Source organism: Crocodylus porosus, unplaced genomic scaffold (genome assembly GCF_001723895.1).
Source record: "Crocodylus porosus isolate Cpor-Errol unplaced genomic scaffold, CroPor_comp1, whole genome shotgun sequence".
Taxonomy (NCBI): Eukaryota; Metazoa; Chordata; order Crocodylia; family Crocodylidae; genus Crocodylus; species Crocodylus porosus.
In genome coordinates, this window is record NW_017728915.1 from 16,653,250 (window position 1) to 16,681,083 (window position 27,834).

At 40.2% G+C, this 27,834-nt stretch overlaps 1 protein-coding gene and 1 long non-coding RNA gene across 8 annotated transcripts in view; one reads left to right on the forward strand and one right to left on the reverse strand.

Annotated features, from left to right (window-relative positions):
• ZNF423 (zinc finger protein 423) overlaps window positions 1–27,834 on the forward strand; it is a 253,010-nt gene that overhangs the window by 79,711 nt on the left and 145,465 nt on the right. The gene's annotated exons all lie outside the window — the stretch shown is intronic.
• Window positions 9,660–27,214, reverse strand: LOC109310545. Its single transcript, XR_002101244.1, has 4 exons — window positions 26,920–27,214; window positions 18,457–18,464; window positions 16,928–16,929; window positions 9,660–9,670 (listed from the first exon to the last, which is right to left on the reverse strand). It is a non-coding gene; the product is annotated as an uncharacterized LOC109310545 (long non-coding RNA).

Genomic DNA, 27,834 nt, shown 5'->3' on the forward strand with positions numbered 1-27,834 from the left:
ACTCTATACATGCTGCACTAAAAGATAATAAGCACATGCCCTCTTCAGCTTTTTGGGGGAAATTCAGGCCAAGAAAAGATACAATTAAACAAAATCAGGAATCTTAAAGTTAAGAATGGACGACTCTGAGCTGATCAGATCTCCTTTTTAAAGACTAAAAAAAAAAAAAAAAAAATCAATGTTTTTCTCAGATTGTTGGGCTGTATATTTGCTGGTTGCAGTGGACAATAAGTCAATTTTGTCCACAGAGCAAGCTTGTAGTGACACTGGAGAAGGGAAATATAATAGGACTTTGGTGTATACAGTACATAGATTTGTGTGTTTCTTTCGCTTTTTTCTTTTTTTCTCTCTCTTTCCTATTCCCTTACACAACTTTATACCTCATAGCTCAAGGTATATGTGGAGGGGAAAATAGGTTGGTGTCTTCAGAATTTTATGCCATTTACTTTCTAGGTAATTTTATTTTAGCATGGTTTTATTTTTCTCACTAGTAGCCCACCCTAGACAACAGCTAGCCTTTTTAGTTTTTAAGGGGATTCCCCTATATAATGTTCAGGAGTAATAGTAATTTGTGTACTTTAAGTAAATAAAATCTTTTATACACTTTAGTCTTTGGAAATTGGAATCTGTGAGCAGTAAAATCTCATGTCAGCACAGCATGTGGAATGCAGGATACCTAATAACTAGTAAACCATTTTAAAAAGTCTTCTGCTTGATCAGACATTGTGTTTAACATATAGTGTTGTATCCTGCCTAGTAGGTAATTAGTATTTAGAAGGAAAAAACCTCCCCTGTGGACCATGATGCCACAAACCTAAACTGGCATTTTTTTTACATGCTTTTTTGTGTTGGATTTGTTTTCCTATTAGATACTACTTTTTGGGGGCCCTCTGCAACTAGACCTGTTGATATATGGATTTAGATAGATATCTGTATTGTGCCTGGGCAGAAGAATATTCTTTCCTTTTGTCCATACTGGAAATGTGCTGTTTGAGCAAGAGAACATGTTGGATTACAGTCTTTGAAGATCCAAGCTCAGATATAACAAAGCGTACAGGTGTAACAAGTTTAGTGTTCTCTGCCTAGTTCCAAAAATATATTTTGCATAAGAAACCCACTGAACTGAACAGGCTTTGATGAGAGACGGTAAGGGGCTTTTCTTCCCTCAGTTTACCTGGGTCTAATCAGTCCAGTCAAGCTGTCAGTTTCAGAAGCATTGATAAAGATGGATAAAGAATTGAGTGTAAATGAAGAGCACTAAAGTAATGACTTGGATGTGCAAAAAGCAAGAGAAGTGCTTAGGGATAAAATGAGTCTGCATGTTTGTGCGTGCGCGCGCACACATGCACACCAGTGTGTGCACGTGAATACTTCCACAAGCCAGCTGTCTTTCCTGGCCTTGCCAGTACTTGGAATTAATGCTTCCTGAGAACTGGACAGCAGAGGCAGATACCATCCAGTTGCTCCTGCTGATCGTCCTCACAACTGTCAGCTCCCAGTCCTGGCAAAAAGCATCCAGCTCCTACACCCTGGGTCTGCAAGCATGAGATGAGAGTGTACAGATGAAATGCAGAGGACAAGGTAAAAGTAAAATATGCTGTTCTCTCCTGAATTAAAATGAAAAATCAGAATCATGTCACCTTAGTCCAGACCCCTTAGTGAGATGTGTCTTGTTTATGTATGTTTTAACTTGGACCCATATAACAGCTCTAACTGTGACTAAAGTGTGGAGGTTTTGGTAGGTTAAAATCAGAATGATATAGATTACTGACTTTCTGCCTGCCCAAATTTTTTCTATAGAGGTTGTTTGTGTACAAACTGAAGTGTTTAGCCTAGAATGCCATCAATAGGAACATTTTTCTGTTTTGGGCTCAATCCTAGGAAGTGCTGAGTACCATCAGTTCTAGGTTGCTAAATGTATTGCAGGATCAGGTCTTTTGTAAACAGGAAAAATATGGGACAGATTTTAATCAGACAGTGGAAATCATTTTGTGCACCAGACAACCCATTTCCAATGAGTGTGTACTTGACACATCTGTGACTGCACCCATACATTTATTCACCCATATCACATGTTTGTGCATTAGGGTATAATGATTAGCTGTGACTCCTTGGCCCGCAAGCAGTAACTGCAAACAACTTGTCTTAGGGAAAAGAGCTATTTTGAATTCACACAAAATGAAGGGAATCTGGTTTTCTTACTGAAGCTCGTGTTCTCCTTAGGCCTCCGGGGTAAACTAGGAGGTGCATATACTTTATGAAAGAGAGACTTGGGAGGGAAGCTGCAGCTGGTAGAAGAGGGTGTGGGAGGAACTGGGCTGAAGCTATTCTTCTTGGGTGCTAAGAGAGTTGGAAAAGGTGAGGAGAAGTGGAACAGAAACACAGTATTGAGGGTGGGGAAGAAATGGGTGGGAGGGCGGTGACATCTGGGAGGTTATACTGGGGAAAAGAATGCACAGAAAATCCTGCACGTCAGTGTTCAGATCAATGCACAAGCATGATGTCACCGTGCTGGGGCACAGAAGCCAGGAGGTAAGCAAAAAATAACAATGTAGCCTAAAGATTACAGGAGAGGGGAGAAAACAAGCCTGATTTACATCTTCATTGTTTCAAACTTGTGAGGTGTAATTAACAGAGGTAAGTAAATCACAAAGCAGAGGAGGGTTTTCAAACTTTTTTTAAGCTGGTATTTTGTACGAAGGAAGGCATTTACTTCTGTAATCAGACTGGGAATATCCAGTAAACACATTTGTGAGGCTATTTTGATAAATAATGAACAGAGCTAGTGAATTGTGTTGATTGTTTTCTTTTTCCTGTTTTGTATTTTATTGTTATGCTTGTATTGTGGAGTGTCACAAGCTACTCCATATTTCAGTTGCAGCACAGTTTCTAATATAAACATGGTTTTAAAGCCCCTTCCTTTCTATCTGCTGCCTGCAGGTCTTGTATTGTAGTTGCCTGAAATTTGTGGTGTTCTGGTGAGTTTGGAAATGCTCATAACATTTCTTGGGATGGGGTGCGGGGGAGGTAAGGGGTGGAGGAAGGAGTGGGAAAGGAGAAAGAACTTATTTGATTGGACTAGTCCCAGTGGAAAGTTCAAAGGGAAGGGAGGTTGGCAGAGCTGGCCAATCTACAGCACATATGCCACAAATGGCATAGGGAACCTCTGTATGTGGCATGTGACAGATCAGGGAAGGGGCAGAAAGCAGAACAGATTGGGCAGGGTATGCAGAATGGAGAGCAGAAAGAACAGTGAGTCAGGCAGAGGGAGGGGGTTGGAGTGGCACTCCAAGATAAGGCTTTTGAGGTGCTGCAGAACGCACATGCTACCTGTGAAAAGGTTCTCTGCCATGCATGTTTGCAGCATGGAAATCCTAGTATCTAAAAAAATGCTTTAAAAAAACAACAAAAAAACAGGGCGGCACATGTGGTTGCAGCATGCACCACTCAAAACTGGAGCTTCGTTGGCCAGAGCCAGGCTCTGCATGCATGGATCGCCACCCTACAGCCCTGGGAGGCCCTTAGGATCCCAGGTAAGGCTGCTGATGCTGGCCTCAGCCTCCCCTACTGCACCCAGGGCAATCGCCATGTGCCAGAGAGCACATACGGGGGTGTTCCCTGGGGACAAGTAGCATTGGCACAACTATGTGCTGCTGCTGTTGGTGCCTGGGGAAACACACGCATGTGCTTGTGGGGACGCGCCCCTTGGTTCCATTCCTGGCTGTCACTGTTCTGTTATGTCACACGTTCTTTCTGCACCCCTGTTTCTTTAACTCTAAAATGGGTACTTGCTTTTTCATGAATGAGAAGTGAAGAGTGCAGAGCCAAATACTATCAATAAACCATATTTTTAACAATTTTTAATATTCCATATAGGAATATCAGTATGGGCATTTAGCTCATTTGATTTCCGAAGTAAGCATTAGATGACATCAGGAAACCTATGATTTCAAGGGAATGTGTTTAAAATGCTTGCTGGTGAGGCTTTTCAGTGGACAAAGGAAGATTTTCAATGGGGGAAACAAAGCAGACAGGATGTTTGAAATTAAGACTCTTTAAAAATGTTTGTCATCATCTCAAGAAATAATTTGAGCACTTTGGTCAACGAATAGCTAGCAGGAGATAATTAAGGTAAAGTTTATTAGATTTACTTCTTGGGTGGAGAGGAATGCCTCCCAGAACTGCTGTTCTGTGCACCCCAGCCATTTGTGCCAGAGAGGAAAGATGAGCACTGTGATGGGAGGGTGTGGAAAATGGGAACAGGGCAAAGTAGTAAAGTGGCAGGCAAGAAAGGACAGCAACATTCATATATGATATAGCTATGCTCATACATTTTGGTTTTATGACTATGAATGTGCAAAGAACAAGAATTCCACAAGGTCTTTCTGCTTTAATGGCATGAAAATATGGAGAAGGATGATGATAGTTTGGGTGTCACCTCACTTGTGTTTACTCCCATAGTGCTAGGCTAATGCTGCCAATTTAATGAAAAAGAATCTTCTTGCCTGCAAAGTGTTATCATACATCTTAATGCCCTGCCTTTCCAATATATATTTAAAACATCTGCAGATTTAATGTCATCTCAACAGTGATTATTGACCAGGTTTTCTTCATGCTTAGAACAGTCTCTCAGTTATTAATGTGCCAAGCATTCAACCTCTTCTGTCATAGTGGTTCTAAAACCCTGACATGTCCTTGAGCCCAGATTCAGAGATAACAAACAAACTGGAAGGCCAGGAGAATGAAAGAGTTTAGGAGAGGGTTGACTGAAATATTTTGACTATGTAAAGGAGGGAGGGGATGTAAATAAGTGTTGGAACGAGGACTGAAGGAACTATGAGTAACTTGGACCTCCTGTCAGAAATGTAGGCAAGTGCTAGACTCAATTTGCAAAGCAATTCAATTCTAGGAAAACTAATTTTCTGGATGAAATAATGACCAGTGCAGCAGTTAGAATTGATATAGAGATAAGGCAAAGAAGGAGTTCCTTGAAAGCGATGGAGGCTCTAATACTGGCTTGCATTTTGGGAGGTCGGGGATAGAATGCTGCCCTGAGGATCACAAAGGCCAGCTGTGGTAAAGTTCCTTACTCCTTCGCTTTCCTCTCTATGTTATCTTCTTGAAGACTCCTCTATCCTCGAGCTATGCTTCAAGCAAAGAGAGGAAACATAGGGGTAGAGATGGCAAAGGAACCAGGAAGCAGAACATCCCAGAACTGTTCCTGCTCTGGATAAGAAGGGGAGGCAGAGACCACATAAAAGCCCTCTTAGTCTAAGATGGAGAGGAAAGGAATCTCTCTTCAAAGCTTGCTTGAGAGGAGTAGGAAGAAAGACATGGTAAAAGGAGGAAGAGATCCTCCTTTAGGATTTTCCTTTTTTGTGGAAGAGGAAGGAAGAACGAATATCTCTCTCCCTCTTTTCTTCAATTTGCTCCTGGTGGGAAGGGGTTGAGGAGTCAGTATGGAGAATAGGGTGGTGAAATGTGAGGGAATGTGCAGAGAAAGGGGAGAGGGAAGGGACATGTACAATGTAAAAGAATAAAAAGATAGGGAAAATGAGTTAGCACAATGAGAGATTACTGAGCAATGAAACCAATGAGGGAAAGTGCTTTGAATGTACAATCAAAAAGATTCACTGGGATATCTGTAATATGAGAAGGGGGGAGGAAATGAAGCAAAGGAAAGGATAAAGAAATGAGGCAAGACCAGAAGCATGAGAGAACTAAGTTAAATGTTGTTGTGTTTTTTAATATTTAAAAACAAAGGACATTTTTTCGAATGGTATTAGTATAAAATCACATTCCCTTGTACGTCTAATGTAATATACACCCTGTAGGTGTTTGAGTTCCATTTGGTTTAAAGCCATCTCTGTCAGGTGTGTGACCTGGAGGTAGGAGTTCAGGGCAGAAAGCTGGCTCAGAAATGGCTCTTGTGGCAGGAAAGTACCAGTGGGAATCATCCAGATAACTACAGCTACCTTGAGCATCAGAGACAACTGCAGCCCTAGTGGCATAATATGCTAAGAATCAACTGTTTTTATTCCACTTTCAGGCAGGTCTTTATTTATGATGTTCCCAGATAGGTAGGCATTTTATAGAGCACCATCACAAAGAAGTTGCCTTCTTCCTTATCTCCAATACCTGCTGTGACTTTGGCTAAAATAATCATAATTTTGAAGGGATTGTACAGAAACCCTTCTCACAGAATCCAGGAAGTTTATACCTTCCAGGTAAAAGCTTATTTTGGTTGATGTAAGAACCAGTAGCACCAGAACAATAAAGATACGGGTTTTATTTCTGATCTAGTTCTATGAGCTCCGGGCACCCCCACCAGTCTCCATTCTTGGAAGGTAGAACATAGATTATGCAGGTGAATCGATTCCACAATTAAACCCAGAATTCCATGATTCTAACCCTTCAGTCTAACTGATGCACAGTAACAATAATCTACTAAGTGTAGCTTATGTGTTTTTTTATTACTGACTGTAGATGGATTGTTCATCTTAAAATGGGGTATTTTGCCAGTAAGGTCAATAGCAAATATTGCTGGTTCTCTTTCATGGGAGAGAGAATTCAGTTAGCCCAAACAGATGTCTTTCTCTTGATCTGAAATCACAAACTATGTTAGGCCTTCCCTCCCTTTCCACTGATACCCAAGGGTTTTCAGAAAGTGAGACAGGAAAAGGCACACATGGTCCTAGTGACTGCAGCTTGAGCTCATTAGTTTTGGTTTTCAGACATCCTGGCATTGTCTCAACACCCTCCTTTCTCATTTATGGTCTTCCCAGACTATTGCTCTGAGGGAAGAGACATGCTTTTAATTCATATTCAGCCTTTTTTTTTTTACTTATGCATGGCATCAGGCTTTCTTAAAACATAAACAAAGCTATGTATTGCTTGTGAGCTGACTGCCTACAACCTGCTCATCAGCCCTCTCTGTCTATTATTAGAGACACAAGGGAAGGAAGAAGAAGTAACTCAGCTACTGCAAGTGTCTCTTTTAAGAAGTTTGGGGATCAACGCTTCATTGGTAATCTGACAGTGCCCTTAAACTTCTTGGATCAAGTGCATCATAAGTACTGCAAGAACTTATTAAAATCTTGAAAGTTATTGCTGTGTAAGACCTCTGAATAAAGATGGAGGTAGCTCTCTGAATGAAGAATAAAGGCCTCTGCCCTGTTTTCTATTCTATCTCTTACTTTGCTCTGCTGCTATGAATTCACTCTTGTTAACTCAGGTTTCATGTTGGTGTCTTTTGAAAGACCATTCTGCATCTATCTCTGCATTCCATGTGACAGTTAAAGGAAAAGCTTAATAGAGAACAATTGCTGAAGAGTCTGTGTCACTTACTGTATATCCCCCAGTGCATTTTTTTCTTCAGTGCTGGGGTTTCAAGAAGCTTTGAGTTAACTGGTTGAACCTCCTTTTGAACTCATCATGGATTATTCTTTGTATTTCCTTTTCTTTAAAGTCTATTTCTTCCTTATGGCAGTCCCCCCTGCCAAATGAGTGAGGACACTCCAGTCTTTCATGATGTTTGCCCCACTTATTTTCTTCTACAAGGGCTGAAGAGGTTGTATGGCTGCATCTCAAATTTCTTCCTAAGTTGGTCTCTGATTTCTTTTCAACCAGCTCATTTAATTGCCCGTGTTTATTTCCCTAGCCCTCGTGACTTCCGGAGTGCAGCTATTCTTCAGAAGCTGGATGTTAAGCATCCTTTTCATGTTTTACCTGGAGAATTTTTTTAAATCATCTTGTCTCTTTGTAACATTTGGGGCTAAGCCCAAAAGGGAAGCTATCTCAATCAAAAGACTCTCTAAATGGATAATATGACACATTGAGACCTGTTACAAGGAGGCAAATGTCCCAGTCCCATAGCTCCCAAGGCTTATTCCACCAGAGCTACGGTGGCTTTGAAGGCTTGCTTGGGCAAGGTTCCCATTTCAGATGTTTGTAAGACAGCTACCTGGAACTCAGTATACACATACCAAACATATTGCTTAGATGTAGAGGCTAGGCTTAATGCCCACTTTAGAAAAGCAGCTTTGTAGTCTATATTTACTTAATTTAGTCCTTAGCTCTCCTCCTGAGAATGACTTCTCACTGCTTATTACGGTCCAAGAGCAAGAAACTGTGAAGGCAACTTTTATGAAGAAGAAATGAGGTAACTTGGCACTAATTGGTGTTCTGAGATTAAATTGCCTCTTAAAACATCCTGTCATTCCCTCTTGTCTAAGGAAGTTCCATGTTCTGGACGGGATTGAGGGCAAAGTTTTCTAGGTGTTGTCTTCGTGACAAAAGGTGCTGGCTTATACACTGACCAAATTTTGCTTGCTGCATTTGATACAGATCTCTGGTGTCAGTATATTTTCCTTTAAGGGATTTCTATCAGTACCTATTTCTAGTACCTATATTAGAAAATAGCATATCATAGTGATATCCCAGGATTGTTCTTATTTTAAAGGGTTTTTTGTTTTTGTTTTTTTAAGTCCAAAGCATTTTTTCTCCAAAAAGTTAGATCTATTTCTTATACAGATCTTAAAAAAATCTTAATTGTCCCATTTCTTCTTTTGTAGTTGATCCCTCTTAAACATGAAGTAATAAATAAATTCAAACCAGTGGTAATTAGACAGGAATACACTGCGTGAGATCCAAACAGTAGGAATTAGATACCATTATCTGTTCATCCAACCAGTGGTTGGATATCAAGTTTTATAAATTCAGTACTGGGGCTAAATAAAAAGAGATCCTTTAACTAATCCAACACTCGCTTAATAACTTATTTCTAAAAGACTGAGCTGAGCATTTTACTTGATTGCAGTGATGGGCAATACAGCTAGTTTGTTTGGGTTTTTTTCTTCTTACTTTTTAAATCCTTATCCAGCATGTATGAAATAAGTTATTTCCTGTGCATTTTTAAAGTCCATATTGAAATATTACCCATAACTGTCTACTGTGTATAAAAAGGGGGGGTATATGTTTGAAGTTTAATCATGCTTCTACTTAAGCTCAGTCCCAGAGCAATCCTTTTTTCTGCTGCTGAGCTCAAACAGCTAGTAGCCAGGTTTGATCTGCTGCCCCACGGAGCAGTGCCCTATGTGAATTTGAAGTTTTTTCAACCCGGGAGGCCTGCAAATAAAGAGTAGCCTCAGGTAGCCAGATCTCTCCTTCCCAAAGCAGCTCCTGGGGCGCTGCCTGGAGCAGTCCTCCTGAAATTGTTTCAGGCAATTGCTATGGACGACTATTTCCACCACTGCCCCTCTTACCCCCCTTCTCCTCCTTCTGGCATAAGGGAGGAGCTTTGGAGTCTAGGAGCCCTATTTGACTTTAATAAAATGAAAAAATAAAAGCAGAGCAGTTTGTAGGGAACTGGCACAGACTGTGGAAACAGGAGCCACAGCAAGACAAAACCCAGTGGCCTTCAAAACTTTTTTCCCCTTCTTTTTCACCACATGACTTGGAGGATGTGGACAGTAATTAAAGGACCCCCTAGTTCCTCATTTTCTGTGCCTGCTCCTTTGATCTGGTTTGTGTTGGGTAGCTATTTTCATTGTTCCTGCCTTTTCTTTTATTCTCACCCAGCCCCTTTGATGTGAGCAATGATGATCTTTAATTCCAAAATAGGAGATGGGCAGGATAGCATTATTGGCCCTACATAATGCATCTTTCACATCTTATTTTTAAACTTGAGTATAATAGGTATAGGCTGAGACATGGTGAGCATTAACCCTTTCAACACAAGCGAATTGTAGAAGAGGTTACCAGCCTGGCTACTAGTTTTGGTTAAGTCAGTCGTGTTAATCTTCTGTACATGCCTACAGACACATTTCTGAAAAGATTAGTATTATTACTTTTGTTCAAATATGATGTATCTCTAAATATAATCTGGAGGGAGTTTGTCCTAATTGTTCCCATGTGGAAAAAATGTGCTGAGAAAGAACAGTAAAGCTAATGCAGTTATTCTGACTGGCTTCACTTGGCAGCACCGTGGGAGTGAAGCATACTGTTTATTAGTGTATGTTAATAAACTATAAGGGACAAGCTGCGGGTGGTGGTTTATAAACTGTTAGCTCAGGTAGGATAGATAACAACATGGAGGTTATTAGTAACATTAGCAGTAGAGAAGGAATGGAGATTCTTATTGTTGCCTTGAAATCACAAAAGTACAGTATTTTTCTGAATGCGGAAACCTTTTCAGATGGCTTTGTAACAAACTGAATGGTCTTGATCCTCCAGGCACGGGGGTGGGGAGGTGTGATACAGATTGCACCCCCACACTGTGCCATCGGGGCTGCTACTCCCCTGAGGGAGGGCAGGTGGTGTTTGCACAGCCACCTTCCCTCAGGGGTTTTGCCTTGGGAGGGCAGCTTTACACTATGACTGGGACTCCATGGAGCACCATCAGTGGTGGCTGCCCTGGGGATGTGCTGAATTAGTGCATTTCCCATCTGCCTTGGCTGCACCTCCTCCCTGTGGGCCCTTAGCAACAATGGCTCTACTTTTATAGGCTATGGCTACGCATGTGCTGAAGTGACAGGTGATGGTGACGTTCAAAATGTTCAGGTCTGAGCACAATATGTTATGGAAATACATATTCCATAACGTATTGTGCTCAGACTTGTAATTATTCAAAAACATACACCAGAGTTTAAGTGTGGGTGCCTAGCTATGAGCAGCCACATCCATGCCAAGGCATACACATGGCCTGAAATTGTGGTGAGCTGAGATTCTGCAGCTTTTGTTAACTTCAGCAGGAGCTGTGGGTACTTTGGCTTTTCATAAAATCTGGCCCCTTCTATTTGGTGACTAAATGGGCATCAATGTTTTTAGCCACTCATTCGGCCTTCCACCTGTATGCATGCATAAGATCAGATGGTTGCAAAGCTTGATGTGTTCCATTAGATTTTGTTTTTAACCTCTGTCTTTGTATCTTTTCATTATACATCCATATCTGTAGATCTGCCTGTCAACCAGCATCCGTCTGTCTGTCTGCATGTGTATACAGTCTTTGCAGGAAGGCTTTCATTAAACATTATTATCCTTGTTTCACAAAGTACTTAAGTACATGCCTAGTTTTAGGGGTGTGATAATCCTGGTTTTATAAAGGACTGGTATGCACGTGGTTAAGAACCTTGTTGAATCAGGGTCTACAGCAGGTATAGTTCCTACTACACATGCATTTGCTGTTTCTCCCAGTATGACCTTCTATTCCCTATGCTCCTAAGTTTCCTCCTTGATAATCTTTGGGACTAAAATTTTCCATGGTTGGTTCTTGTCTGAAGTTGATACTCATTTTGAAAATTAGATTAACATTCCCTCCTTTTATTTTTGAGTTGTGGATGAGTAGAAAAAATATATTTCAAGTTGTAAAAAAATACATTTTTCTTTTTAAACAGAGCAGAACAAAGGGTTGACATTTGGCCTGAGCAAAGTCCACAGTGAGGACTAGGTTCTTTTGTTGGGAGGGAGGAAAAATATTTTTTAAAACTCCCAAAAACCCAAACCTGCTTTAGGGGCTTGAGCATGCTCAGATAGCATCCGCTTAAATTTTAGCAGTCTAATGAAGCCTGGCTTTTTTGTGGTTTCACTGCACATACTCCCTGCCTGACTTGATTGGCAGCTGGGTAGCAGACCTCTGCAGCTGTGACAATTTGCCTGAGGGAGACTGTAAGTGTCTCATTGAAACCTGCATTGCAAAATCCTCCAAAATGCCTCCCATAATATTAGGCACAGGAGAAAAACACAGGTGTGAAAAACTTTCACAGATCCCATGAGTTCAGTGTCTCTTGGCAGCTTTGGTAGATTCTGCATTATTATATAAATTCTAAACTTACATTTACAGAAAACTACATTTCTCTCTGCTATCACAATAAAAACTAGTGAAAATGGTCTGCAGATACATCCTGCCTTGTTTACACAAACATAATTACAAATAGTTATTTACCTCTAGTCCCTTTCTACCTTTGAAGCCAGCATGGTGACTCTAGTGTAGACAAGGCACAGGTGTTTCATCTAACTGGTGAAGTGGTATGTCTAGAGAACTATCTGGGTACCAGTTTTCCTTGTGTGATAGCCTAGTAGCATGTAAGATAAGAATTCACTGCTCATTAATCATTTCCACTTCTTTTGAAGCATAAAATTTTTAAATCTAAAAACGGGATCACTTAAATGCTGGCATTATTAAATACAGTGCTATTGGAGTGACTGCTTCACTGGCATTGGGCTTTTAACATAACTCTATAATTAGTGAAGGTTTTAGGCATTTTTGTAGCTCTAAATATAAATAAATAAATGTAACCTTTTATTTCTTTGTATTTCCCTTTGTTTATTAAGATCACATTTAAGTTTATCCAAAGACAATATGCTGAAGTGTGATGCTAAAATAGCAAAGTATAGTTATTCTTTCTGGACTTAATAGCATTTTATAGTCTTTTGTTTTTTTCCTGGTTAAGAAATTAGTTTAATGTATTACTGTTTTAAATCTGTTTTAAAATGTTTACCAGAAACTGTTGGATGCATAGCATGGTCAAGTAAACATTATTGCTTTAAGTTTATAAACTTTTATATGGCCTGACTTCTTAATGTTTTAGCTTTGTAACCTTAATATTGTATTAACATGGTTTCTTACGTTTAATATACATAACATTTTGATAATATTTTTGCAGGGGATTTGTCTTCTTCTGTTCATTATGAATGATTAGTTTTTGTCTATGTACGATAAGTCAATATGTTGTTTTTATAGCACAATGCCAATAATTAAAGCTTAGATTGTTATTTTTTCAATTATTTATCAAAGTTTCCAACTTCCTCACAGTTTTCTGCAAGCTGTCCTACTGAGTAGCTGTGTTGATTTGCAGTAATTTCATGTCCTGTGAACTATAGGAGAGAGTTGTGTATTGTATGTGTGCGAAGCTGGCATAAGAATCTTTGAGTGTTGGGTCCCTTACAGGTTGAATTTAGAATTGCCTCACTTATGAACTATGGTTTATGTCTTAATAACTTTACTCACCTACTTATGTAGTCTTTGTTCAACTGCTAGTAATACAACTCTTTTACAAAGTGGTCAATACAATAGAACACATAATTTGTTAGGATAAGATAATTGTAACTCTTGTGAAAATGACAGTTTACAAACCTGCTAAGGTCATACCGTCGCAGAAAACAGCTCTGCCAGGTAAGGTGTTACAGCCCTTTGCTGCAGCTTATTTCAAAGGGTGCCATCTCTCAAGTCAGCTGCATAGGACCACTGATGGGTATGCTCCAGCTGAATGAAGAAGTGGTGCCCTTTAAAGGCTAGATGTACACCTTGCTGGGGTCATTTGACCCCAGTACTCTTTCCTGCTATGGCAGGGGGTCAGACTAGATGACCTACTCTGGTCCCTTCTGACCCTAGAAACTATGAAACTATAAACTATGAAAGTAAAAGTCACAGTAATCAGCTGTAAGGCTCCTGGACTCACAACCTGTTGTGAATTAAGAAGGTTAATCAGAATACAAATGATCAGGTTTCTATAGTATTATTCCAATTTTATAGATGGGAAAATTGAGACAAAGAGAGATTAAGTGATCTCCAGTTTAAGAAGTACTTGGTACTTGTGTGCTATACACTGGACTACATTCTCTCTTCATCTAATGATAGTGAACAGCCTTTTGTTGAAATGGTTTTCTATTTAATCAGTGGGAAAAAATAGTGAAGAAAAATTTAACATCTTCATTATCAAGACTTCTGAGGCACTGAATGGTTTCTGGATTTCCCATGTTCATTCTAATGGGAAGGTTATCTAGCCTGGCCAATAAATAAATAAGATATATTTTAAAATGATGGTAGGTTTGAAAGAGGCCCCTGGAGCATCTGTTTTCTACTGTATTTTTCCCCCATTCTTTTTTTACCATTTCTATTTAAAACATTCTGCGACAGAATTTGGCAGCAACAAATCTAATATGAAGCAAAGTAACTGATCTTAATGGTCATGTTGCCTGGAAGACAAAGCCCATTAAGCCTGGTCAGGTTCTGCATATGCCTCTGAGTAGAGTTAAGGAAAAGGAGCTCTGTATTATTCTTGGAAAAGAACCTTTTCAGTTTTCCCTAATCTGGCACCTGGAGGTCCAGCTGTGCTAGCTGGAGGCTGTGTGTAGTCTCCTGCATGGGAAACATGATGGACAGATAGCTGTACACATTGAAATGCTTTATCTACCTACAGGCCATATATATAATCATGCATGTGAATAATGGCAATGCAAAATTGTGCAGGGAATTGTATTTTAAACCACCACCCTCCAATTGTGCTACAGTTTGGACCAATTTTTTTTTGTGATTTTCATAGACAACTGCTGATGTGTGGATTTTCCAGGTTTGTTGGTTAGTGTGACAACAGTATGGAGCTATCACAACTCCCATCATTCCTTCTTGTTTCCAGACATTGGCTATAAATTGTTTTCTCTGGGTTGAAGCTCTGCATGCAGCCAGGAAGTCATTCTTTTAGTCATTGGACTTGGTTCTCTGCTAATTTACACCAGTTTTACTCTACTGGAACAGTATAATTTGTAATTTACACTTGTATAAGTGAGAGGAGCATCAGGTTCATTACTTCTAACAACCCAGCTCTTTTGATTTATTTTTGCACTCCCACCACATAACTGCTGAGGTTCATTTGCTTTTAAACACTTGATTTCCTGTAACATAAAAATGACTTCATATCTAAAAATGAAAACGGAGTGGAGTTTTCTGCTGCACAAAGGAGTAAGTCTTTTTTACTTTGTTATCCTCTTCTAAAGGATTTAAAATTGCTGACCTGGCATATGAAAACTGAATACAGTTATTGTTGTTGGTGTTCTTTTATTGCATTTGCCTTGTTTTGCAATAATGCCCAGGCCTTTCAAAAAGCTTGTCCATGTGTCCAAGAAATCTGAGTAAGACTTAGGTTTCATATGCACCAAAGTAGCTTAATTAAACTACTGATATATTTCAAATTTGTGGGGTCAGTAGCATAACAAGTGATGCTGGTTAATGTAAATGCGGTCTTAAAAACTAAATCTAGTTCAGACGATCCGTGTGTGTTTTTTTCCACTGAAATTAATTGCATGGGTATAGGAAGCACTTAACCCAAAATATTTCCTTGGTGTTTAAATGTTCTGTGGCTTTGTTGGACAACCTTCTGGCCAGAGCATCTCAAAAATGCATATTTCAGATTTGTGTATTTTTTTTTTTTTCCTTAAAAACCAGGGGTTCTTTCCTTGGCTTTTTTCCCCCCTCACAATTATTCTTTCTCCATAGTGTTCTTTAGTCAGTTAAATAACATCTGTAAGAAAAATAAATACCCCCTCCCAAATGTTTTGCTACAGAGTATTTTTTCAATGCTTTGTCTATTCCAGGTTAAAGTACTGAGTTAATGAAGCTCCCAGCACTTAATTTAAAGACAATTTCAGTCTAGTGTTAGGGAATATTTTCCCAATACTCATTTACAAAAATTCTTTGCTAATCTCATCCCATTATTCCTACTTCTGCATCTTTTCAGGGGGAGAAATTGTTTACAATGGTTCAAACCTTTGGAAGGGTTACTATACCTCCCTTAGCTACTGTTTAACTAAGAAACATATAATTAGCACTTTTAACTATTCCTCATAAATCAATCCATCCAGCCCATTAATCGCTTTTGTTGCTCTCTTCTGAATTCTCTCCAATTTGTCATCATTGTTCATCTCCAGACACTTCAGTAACAGTATTCTACGTAAAGTTTCAGCAGTTTTGTATGGTTAGTGGGAGCTATGTGGAAAGCATTTATTGACTTCCTCCTCCCCATCTCCCTTTTTTCCTGCTTAGAATGGTTCTCCCACCCAATCAGCTTCCTCACTTCAAAACATTTCAGAGGATTATTTACATCTTTCCAGGATCCTTATTATTCTCTGTTTTTGAGTCAGTTGATTAAATGTGACCCATTTCTTCCACCCACACACAAATCCTCTATTTCTTTTGGGTAAATTCTACCTTCATTAGGTAGGAGAAAAGATGCAGTGTCAGAAGGGTAAGGATCCTGAAATGTAGGTGACTGCATGGAAGTCCTAAAGAGTGAATTAGGGCAGGAGCAGCACTGGCTAAAAGAAATCACAGGGTCACTCATCTGCACTGCCATTTTATTAATTAGCTGTGCTAAAGTAATCTTCGTATTGTTCAGGATGGATCAAAATATCCATTGGAAAATTAATATAAATACATGAATTGTGTCAGTGAATTTGCCTAGAAAACAGCATTGCATCTCCATTAAATCATGAGAAGTAGTTTAGCCACTAAAAAAAGTTTGTTTTTAGGCTGATGCTCCAGTATAATTGGTTTTCCAAAGAAAGGAACATGTTTTAATTATTAATTAGAAATCAGAGGAGTAAAAGAGTGGAAATCTGCTTCAGCTGGAGGTTTTGCTCAATGCTGGAATTCTCCTTAATAAGCTGAAACATTCCAGGCCTGCCTCAGTTAGCAGTTGGGTGCAGTGGCTTTACTCGGGGGGTAGACATCTTAATGCTCATGTAATTATCATGTAATTATTTTGTAATGTGGGATCAAAATTTTGCATATATGGCATTCTTTCACAAAACTTGAAAAATAAAAAGTTTTATTCATTAATGCAGTGATTCAGGCATCCTGGTTTCCCTCCCCCCCCACCCCTCTTCTCTTTACCGCATGCAAATATTTTAAAACAGTTTTATAGGTGGTGGCTTCAAGGTAAATAGAATTATTGAATCCAGTTTGTTGAATATTTATCAGACTTCTTGTTGGTAAAACTACCTTTCAACACAAGTGTCAAGTGGGTTGCAATTATCATCAAAGCTGATGGGTACAGATAACTGATGATCTTCTCTCCTACAGCTGTGTATATACATATTGTAAAGAAAGTAAGTCATTTTTTTCTGTGGCTGCTCTCCATATTTGCCATTAAACTTCTGGAATTAAAGTTGTGAAATCTGATTTTTGGCACAGATTTTTCAGTAGATTCTGGAATAACATAAGAACATGACACTGTAAATAGAATTTTATATAGAAACTCTGCACTTATCTTTATCTTAAATTTTTTTGTTTAATACTTTTGAAATTTGCTTAAGAGGATGTAGGTTATTATAAGGACAGGCAATTTGGCTCTGTTTAACCACATAAACTACTACCTAGCCAGTGCATTGTTTCATATTTCAGGAAATGATTGAATCCTAGCTTTATCACTGATTCAGCTGTAGAAACTTAGTTCTGGATCTTGATACAGCAAGTATTTGTTGAGGCCTTTGCATTTTAAGGAGAACGGTTCATAAACTGTCTACTTTATAGGAAAAGGGGAAAGTCAAAAAAAGTATTAAGGTGTCATAGGGCTCTCTTAGCTCCTTGTCCGAGTGGGGCACAACGCTGAGGAAATGTGTAACTGCCACTTGATGTTGCAGCTTCTTAGAAGAAGCTGAAGAAAAATATAGGCAAAATGGGGGTAGGTGCTGGTAACATACAGTGGATGACTTTCTTCAGTGGTTACAGCTGTATGAATTCTTCTGTTCTTCAGAGATGCAACATGACAACAAACAAAATGTCTGGCTTACAAGCAGAACAGTTAAGAAAATATGAACCACCCTGCTATTTCATGCATCTCTAGAAATGGCTATGTCTGAAAGTATTTGGCTTGGATTAACAAGTAAAGATAACTGTCCTAATTGTGGATGATTTGAACACCTGCTTTTCCTTCTTACTAAACTAAATATATCTGATGTTTAGGCTGTGATTCAAGAAGTCTGTCTGAAATATTTTTTTCTTTATCACAGAGGAAAATTTGACTATATATTTTGCTTTCCTGCCCCACTATAGTTCAGTTGCACAATATCTTATCATGACAGATGCATACCAATAACAAGCTGGAAATTTTCCTTGGCAGATATGGGAGGACAAGGATTGCCTGACTATTAATACCTGAAACGTTAAAGGGAAAGTTTCTGGCTAGCAAAAGTGACACCTCTATGCTAGATAACATGCAACAGAGCTACAGATACTCACAGAGGCGGCATGAGTCCCGACTTGATATTTGGAGGTACATGAACTAGAGTAGTCCCTTTATGCCCTTTGGAAGGATACAGTAAGTGCTTGCTCCAAGGACAGCCCTGTTATGCACTGTAAATGGAAGGTAAACTAGAGCTCACCTGACACTGACAGGGTTTCTCCAATTTTCTGAACTGCTGATCTTTTTACAGATCGTGATATCTTTCGTGACCTGCTGTTCATAGATCTCAAACTCCTAACTGTGAGCAGGCAAAATTTGGTAGCCATAAGCATATCAAGAACAACTAGTTGCAAAATTTTAAAAACGAAACATAAATGGTAAAGGAGATTAAAACTCTTAAATACATTCGCTATTCAATGGGGTGAGCTATTTAGCTGATGAAAGTTATTTTATATAAGGTGATTACAACACTTCATTTTGATGACCCCTCAAACTGAACTGCACTGACTCCTTTTTGAAAGGCCAAGCAGGAGGTGGGGCATAGAGGTTTGAGCATTAGTTGGCAAAAGAATGTCATCAGATGCTTATGGGATAGTATGTGATGAAGTAGGTTGTTGCCTACGAAAGCTCTAGTATTAGATGAAATAAGTTGTGCCTACGACAGTCTCTAAGGTGCCATCCTGCCCTACCTTCTGCCTGATTTTGAACTAACACGACTCTTGCTATTTGGAAGATCAGTTTCCAAATTTTCTAATGAATGTTTTACATTGAAACAGTTATATTTCTCCCCTGAGGATGAGTTCTGCTTGTTTGTTAGCTGGGAGGGCTTAGTGTGCCATCCAAATGAAGTAATGTTCATTCAAGAAAGTCTCTATGGCTCCCCTTAATCTGAAGAGTTGCTTTGTCTCTTCACTTTCATTCATATGAAAAAAGAATTATTAAAGAAGAGCTTCCACCTTGTCACACAACCATATGAAAAATCATGGGATGGCATTTAATTAACTTAAACAGCTTCATGAGAATTCTGCAACCGTTTTCAGACTCTTTTTTAGCTGAAAACACTTAGCAGAGTACTAAAAGTGAAGCCATAAGGCATTGTGTGTGAAGATTTGAATCCATGTGACCAGGCTACTGTTCTTACCCATCATTTTCCTTGGCACCATCTGTGCAGATTGCGATATATTGCTCCCAGTAAATGTAGAAGTCTTTGACTGCTTCTTGAAATGTCTTGAATGTGCATTTTCCTGTTGTGCATCCTGGCACAGCTTTACAAAAGAGCAAATCTTCTTCAACAGACCCATCAGAAACATATCTCAAAATGCTGGAAGCTGTGCTGAACCACAGACATCAGTTGTCTCATCTAGCTGTACTGCTTAAGTAATCCCTTTTGCCAAGTTTTGAAAGCAGCTTCTCTGTGACATCGTCAGCCATGTCACTAGCCTGGTGTGCAACAGCGTAATTTAACGAAGGCATTGTTTTCAGTTTGGTAGCTGCTTTGTGCGCTGCCACTTTAGAAAGCACATCTATTGTGTAGGGGAGGATGTGATTATTGGTGGTGGTATGTGCACACTGTTGTATTTGAAGAGGTACAAGATAAGATGCCTGAAGGGTGTTCGTGTTGACATTGCCATTTTGAGTAATCAGGTTTTATTGATTTTCCCAAGGAATCTAGTTTTTTAACAGAAAAAAAAAGAGGTTTATCTTTCATTGATGGATTTTTGATTTCTAAATGTTGCAGCAACTTATAAGGCTTCTTATGTTTGTCCTCCAGCACTTCGGTGCACACTGGAGACTGCTGTTTCCAATCAGTCTATGTAACACCACGCATCATGTATTTGCTGTTGTAGTTTGTTTTCATTTTTCTTTCTGAGCCATCATTGGGACAACTTGGCATGGCCCCTTTCACAAAAGAGTCCATCTTTCCAAATCACTCTTTAGCCAGAAGTGAACTCCAGCAAAGACAGAATGACATATGTAACATTGTAGTAACTGTGAGGTCTTAGTGATTGCAACCAACATATCCAGTTTTCTAGCTCAGTGGTATGCCTTGCCATTTTCTGTGTAAACTACTTACACTTTGTGCTGCCCATAACAATGTTTTTAATGTCTGTGTACTGTTTAGTATACATTACATCTATGTGTTAAGGTAAATGTATAAATAGACACAAACACACAGTTGTAGGTTTAGGACTGTATTTTTAGTGGAGGTCCTTGCAGTCTGCACTATTGCATGCCAACCCAGACTTGCCTAATCCAAAGCTTTCCAACAGACATCTCCCACTTTTCTTGCCTGGTGTCAGGGTGAGTAGTTAGGTGGCTCTCAACTGAGGGTTGACTGAAGTTTTGCTTGTGAAGATCCCTGTGTTTCCTTTTGGCTTCTGAATAGAAGTCTAGTTTTTAAAACAGTGCTGTAATAAACAGGTTATTGTATTTACCTGAATCCAGTATAACTTTGAATTTAAGATGACCCCTTGCCTCAGTAACTGAGATTCTAGACATGGAAAATTATACATACCTGATCTCCTGCCCCTTTCTCCCTGCAGCCATCCCTCCCAGTGCCTTCCCCCTTTTGGTGCCTGTGTGGGGAGCCGAGCTCGGCAGGGGAAAGTGGCAGTGCACAGGTTCCTTCCTCCCCCTACCTCCCCTTCTGCCCAGGAGCAGTCTGAAAAGAGGAATCTGCCATTGAGTAGAAATGTAATTGATTGTCCCTGCTTGCATTAGGTTGAAGAAAAACAGAGTTTCACCTGGTAGACGTTAGCAGTTAACTGGCTTTAAAGATGGTCTCTGCTGTGACCCAGTAAGAGTTAATGTCAGGCTATATATTCTGAGGTGCTAATTTTCTCAGAGATGAAGAGTAATAGATGTCAGTTTATGGAACATGACTGGTTTGGGCTCTCTCATAGCTTGTGGGTTTATGCCCCATTTGGCATAGAAACAGGCTCCTGGAGGTTGTCTGAAGTGTGCTTGGTCACTCAACAGCACTAAAAATAATCCCTGCTTCATACATTTCCCTAAATAATTCTGAGATGTTGCAGAACTTAATAGCAACATGTTTATGAATTTCACTGCATTTTTTAAATTTAAAAAATGTATTTTCTTTAGGGAGGGTTGTTGTATTTATAAAATGTCCCTTTGTAAGAATATGGGGTTTATGAAGAGTTTCTTGGTTGGGTGACCTTTTTACTTTGAGAGCCGCAGTTCACATTTGGATATTGGCAAAATGAGTTTGATAGTCCTTGCTTTACTAAGCACTAGTACCCAGATGACAGTAATTCACCCTCTAATACCCCCACAAAACCTATTTCTGCAGAACCTGACATGATTTGCAGCCTCTGTAAAGGGGGAACATAGGACTTAAACAGTTCCTAGAATTAATTTTTTGACCTCCATTTCTGTTATTGGTTGAAGTATTAGGCTCTTCAGACAACTAAGCTGCTCTTGTTATAACCTGGCATTTAGCACCTTATAACAGAGATGCACTATCAATTCTGTAGGTTTTCTAAAGTAATATACACCCTTTCTCTTCCCTTTCACAAAACAAAAGGAAAAAAGTTGCAAGGGAAATTGCTGCCCAGCATTAGAGAGGTTTCAGCTGCCAGTAAAATGATCTTAATAGCAATAATAGCTCAATTTAAGCTGACACAATTGCAAACCTGTTATTAATATTGGCTTAACATCGTTCATTTTAACTGTAACATATAGTTATTAGAATGTCAAAAAGCATCCTGTATCAGAGTACTTGTTTGAGATTTGTGGTCAACAGCAAATATTGGGATCAAATGCCTCATTTTATCTATTCGTTTCCAAGTATTGGAGAAAGACAGAAATGCTGGCCATTGGTAGCTTTGGGACTTTTTTGAGATCTTCTTTAGAGAAATGTGTGAATGGAAAATTTAGTTTCCATGAATTCAAATAACATCTGCATTAATACGGTATATTGTAAGGATCATTAATGCTCAGAGTATATTATCAGGTGTTCTCTAATGCACTTTTGATGAGCTTTAATGATGCTTGCTGTAGTGTTTTTCATCTTTTTTTCTCCCTCCCTCTTCTGCTTGATTATAAAAATGACTTAACTCAGGTGGTAGATTCCATACAGAAAAGGCCTTAGGGAAATATTATTCTCTAGTACCAGCAAACACCTCTGATAGTCATTGAGCTCACTCTGGTACTTCCCCCCAGGAGAAAATAGTCTTGGTTCAACCCTTGGGTGTCTGGACATGACCAGCATTCATAGATCAGTAGTCTGAGTTGTGTGATGAGAAAAGTGAAATGGTAAATAGGGTTGGTATGGGAAGGAAAGAAGCCAACAGTTTATGGTAACTACTAGAATTACCTAGATCCTTCAGAAAATCCACTTTTGTAGAAGACAGTTCTGCAAATATTTGGACAATTGGAAAGTCAAGAGAACAATGGGGTTCAAAGAGATGAGACTGAGTACACACAAGGATTGTGTTATTTCTGTCTATATTTCTATGTCCTGAGCTTAGTTTCAAACTACGCTATTTAGAAAATGCCTTTGTTTTTGGATAAACTGACATTGTATCCAGTATTCCTCTTGTGTAGCTTTTTCTACATCACTATCACTCAGGAGAGTTAGACCATTAAGGATTGATTAAAATAGCTAATTGTAATTTGTTCAAAGGGTATAGTTTCATGATCCTTTTCATGCCATGCAAAGAAGCAAACACATACAGAAGCAGGCTCTAAGCAAAATGGCATATGTAAATGGTAGCTCTGGTAAGTAGAGGTGCTCTAACAAAAGGTGTACAACCAAATACCATTTTATGCTGTGATTCAAGGAACAGTGGAGGGAAAAGACAACAAATATGTTTGACTGTGTAAGTTCTCCATAATACTGAGTTCATAGAGTACCATATATTACTCACTGCATGCTACTAAGATTTACTGACAGAAGCAAGTTTTTGCTTCACAAGAGAGTAAATCATGTCAGTTGTTAAAAGTTGTTTTCTTCTATATTTATCAAGTTTTACAAATGCATAGGAAGCATTTTTAAAAACCCCAAACAACTCCTCCTCCCCCAAAACCTCCACTTAATCCTCCATAGGAAGAATTCAAAAGTAAAGTACCCCTGAAGAAAATTATGCTGTTAGGTTGCTTTTGGCTACACTTAATCAAAAGCTGTACTTTGCAAATATAATCTGTAATAGTGAACTGTATAGAAAGGAAAAGGAGTCATGTAGTTGTACATAATGTTTTCCATTTTCTGTGCAAAAGCTTGTTTAAATCATTTTGTGCCCTCCTCTTTTTTAATGTCATTCTATAGGCAGCTGTTAAATGTGCACCTCTATTGCTTCTAAATTGCAAGTATGGCATAGTGAGATTTTTAAAGCTGAAGTGTATTGCTAGCAGGGTGGCTTAAGTGTAGTTTCCCTTGGAGTGGGCCATTTTATTAGATTCACTAGATTCCCTTTAGATTGTTTCCATCTTTTAAAGCACTTTCAAAATATTTTATGCCCCCACATCTGTCCCAATTGGACTGTTCCATGAAGGATGTTCAGCATGAGAACAGACTGCAAGTTACCTCCACAGAAAACACCACAATGTTCTGGATTACCTCATCTGAAAACAAGAATCTAACTAGCACCCACTTTTAAATTGTGTTTTATTATTCCTTGGGGAAACAGGTTTTTGTGGCTTTTGCTTTTGGGATTGCTGCTTTCCTCCCTAGTGAAATAAATTTGATGTCAGATTAGTTTCTATAAAAGCCATCTCCTGAAACAACCATTCTTAGTGTGTCAGCATCTGGCATTTTTTTTTTGTTTGAAACTGAAGTAATACTAAGCATTTGAGCTAGTGAGAAGGAGCTCATCCCATCATTTTCCCTATAGAGGGAGAGGTGCCTGAGTCTCAGAGCTGAGGTTACAGGTGGGGCAGCACGAATAGATTTCACTATGGTTGTTCCTGATGTGACAGGCCTGTGGATGAATGTAGAGATTGCATTTTGATTATTGTTAGTCCATTAAACTTTCCCAACTGATGTGTTCAACCAAGAGAATCAAGTGAGATGGCTGAAAAGGTAAAAGAAAGGGAAAAGAGGGAGAAGGAAAAAAAAGGGTGGGGAGGGCAGGTGGAGAGAGAAGAGAGAGAACCAAAAATGAATAAAACAGAGCTGCTCAATCCAATGGCCAAGTATTACCTTATATAATCCCACTTTGGATATAAACAAAATGTTTCCTTAGAGCAGAATCACATCCAAAAGTTGGAAAAATTGTTTTCCAGAGCTGAAACAGAAATGTTCTGTCCTGCCTCTGAAGCAGCAGAAAACTTCTTACTAACTTCTCATTCTCCTACACCCCCCCCCCCTTAGGACCCTGTATTTTGTGATTAAAGCAGTCAGTTTGATGGCTTTAATGAAGTGTTTTAGATTTATTTATTTATTTATTTTTCTTTTCGGGGGAGACTGCTCATTGCTTTTGGGAACATACTCAGAATTTCCACTTTGTCCCCCAGATGGAAATGTACCACATTAAAAACAATACAATCTTTCATGCTGCACCTTTAACCAGACTGGACTGTTCTTCCAGGGTTAGATCCCTTGACATTTCCAGCGAGCCTTTGCAGGCTGCTGGACAGTTCCTTCCTGTGCCTCTGCAGATTTTCTGTCTTTTTCTTTCCTTTCTCAGCTGCCAGGCCCTCCTCTTCCTTTGTCAAGTCCCCTCAATCACGTTCTTGTCTGTCACAGTCCTTTCTGTCCCTCTTGTGAAAGCCAAATTCCTCTTTTGAGGGAGGCCACTATCTTATATAACTCCTACTTCTGTCATTTCTGCTGTGCCCCAGCACCACCTACCCTGCCCTTGCAGGCTAATTTCTTTCTGCTCTTTCCCCCTTTTAACCCTTTGCTTCTTTCTTTTGCTTCTTATTTTGAGTCCCCAAATCACTGTAGCTAAATTATATTGCCAAGCATCGTTATTTGCCTGGATATTTTCAACATTACCAAAAGTGTTGTGCTTTATAGACTGGTTCCATGGCTTGTACTTTCTTCTTTGACCAAATGGTCCATAGCTCCTTCCTACAACTTAGCTTTGAAAGCGACCGACAAACAACGGAATGTGACACTTTTTAAAAAAAGAAAAAAAGGTTAGTTTTTCTGACAGATTTAAAATCAACCAAATCTGAAGAGGTTTCAGGAAGTTTGCTATGTCTCAAAGTATCACTCAGTTAAATGAATGGTATTCTTTAACAAAAAGGAAACGCTCTCAAAAAATCCATGAAGGTTGTCACCAAAGTTAATAAAAGTAAGGAAATTAATACTTAGAGTTGACCTCCAGTGCCTAGGAACACTGGGGTGCATTAAGGAAGTAGTTAGAAAGGCACCATGGTGAGCCTTAACAGTGAATACCTTGTTTTTATTAACTTTCTGACAACCTCCGTGAATTTCCTTTCTTTTATTAAGTGATTAAAAAAGCTAATCAGATCATGTAATTAAAATACATAATTGCACAATCTTACACTTTTTCCTAATTACTGTACATGATAAATATTAGCACAATAATATTTGGATTGTTGTAACAATCCAGCACAAAAATTCTGCTGGGCACTTACAAGAAATGTTTGCATATTTGAGCTCACATGGCAGGAACTTTTCTAAGTGCATTAGAGAGACATTGATATGTTTTTAAAATAGAAAAAGTAATGAAATTAAAATACAAGATGAAGGACTATCAGATCTCTTTTTACATGTATCTTACAGATATCAGGCTAACTGCAATTCTCATGAGGCACTGTGAGGCAGCATTTCCGAGTTCAAAGATTTGAGTTTTGAACCAAAAACTTTTCATTTCTTTTTTTTTTTTCGTACAATCACATTCATAAACAGATACATTTCATAAAAATGTTTGTGAAGCTGAGAATCTAATTTTGACCAGTCCTTGTTCACTGAGCTTTAACAGTCTTCAGCTGGTTTTAAAGACAGCAACCCTTTCCATTTCCCCCACAAGTCAATACTGAATTTACTCGAATACAGTGGGCTGCCAGCTGTGGGCTTGGGGTTCCCTACCTTGCTGCCCTCCCCCTGGGGCCTCTGCAGCTCAGCAGATGGGACCTGCTGCAGCAGGGCAGAGCAGGGCTGGGCAGGGAAACTTGCTGTTGCTGGGAACTCTGCCCCACCTTTACAAAGTGCCCCCTGTCTGCCTGGCAGCAGTGAGGAGCACAACTCTGTGCTGCCATGCCCACTGCTGCCAGGCAGGCAGGGTATGACACGCTGTGGTGGTGCAGGGCTCGCAGCAGCCCTAAACTTCCCCGCCTTGCTCTGCCATGCTGCGCCGGGTCAGACCCACTGGGCTGCAGAGGCCCTAGGGGGAGGGCAGCAGGGCAGAGAGTCCTGAGCTTGCAGCAGGCAGCTTGCCTCTGCCCTGTACACAAATATGGGGGGCACATATCCCCCATACCCTCCTGCGAGTGTGTGCAGCAGTGGGGAGCCAGACCTTTACCACCCCCATGAGCTGCTTGCAGCTCTGTCCCACTCTTCTCCTGGGCCCTGCAGCTGCACATTTTGGCCTCAGGCCCGAAGCCCCATGAACTGCCCCAGCTTGGCAGCAGCCCCAGCCCTGCCCAACTCCTTCCCTCACTATGGGGGCCTCAATTCCCACCCCCTACCACCAGACTTACCTGTAGGAGCTGCTCTCTATGCTGCCTGGCAGCCATGTGCATGTGTACACTGGTAAAGCTGGACCAGGTTGCCCTGTGCCTCATTTGCATATACATTTCTGGAGCGTCCCGGGACTCATGACAAAAGCACCCAGTTCCAGTAATGCATGGGGGTGCCAATGAGCACATGGATCCTTTGTGGGGGATCTGGAATACACACAAATACTGAGCAGTACTGAGATGTGGGGTTACCATGACTTGAAGTGCTGTTGACGCTGGTGGGTCCCAGCCCAATGAACTGTGGTAAATAATAAGTCTTTGTCTTTGGGCTGAAATCATGCATAGTTTCTACTATATGTGCTCCAGCTGGAGAGGGAGAGAAGATAGAGCATTTCTGTCCTAAACCTGGACCTGGAGAAGGCCTACAACAGTGTCCCATGGGTTCCTGTTCCAGATACTGGAGCGGATGGGAGTCCCCTCAACCTTCGTTGGATGGGTCAGGACCCTCTACATGGAAGAGAGCAGCAAAGTACAGATTAACAGTTTCCTGAGCGCCCAGATAACGGTGGAATCGGGGGTCTGGCATGGCTGCCCACTCTCCCCAATACTGTTCATCTGCACCATCGAGCCCCTGGCCCAGTGCCTGAGGCAGGACCCAAGGATCCGCGGGTCCACATCCTGGGAAGCAGAAACCGAGAAGCCACAGTTCTGGCCTACATGGATGATTTGAACATCCTGGGTTGGAACAGGGAGCAGCTGAGAGAGCCCTGGTGCACATGTAGGTGTATGAGGTGGTAGTGGGGGCCAAGTTTAATGTGAGCAAGAGCACGTGCCTGGCCGTGGGTGAGGTCAAGGACCTGGAGTCCCTGGGGGTCTCGGTCCCCTGTGAGGGGGTCAGGATCATGGGGATAGACTTTGACCTGGAGCTGAGTGGCAGGACAGCATGGGAGAAGACAGAGGCCAAGGTAAAACAGAAACTGGGACTATGGCACATGCATTTCCTCTCCATGGGGAGGTGCGTTGCGCTTGTGAAGGCGCTGTTGTTACTGGTGCTTCTGTACACTGCACTGGTCTTCCCTCTTTCTGAGCATGTCACCCACAGGATCCAGAGGGATCCTGTGCATCTTTTTCTGGGGCTCCAGATGGGAAAAGTTCACCCAGAAGACCTTGTACAAGGACAAGAGGGCCGGGGGCAGGGGTATGCCAGATATCCTTCTGTTCCTGTGGGCCAAGTATACGAACCTGATCTGCAAGCTGGTGACTGACG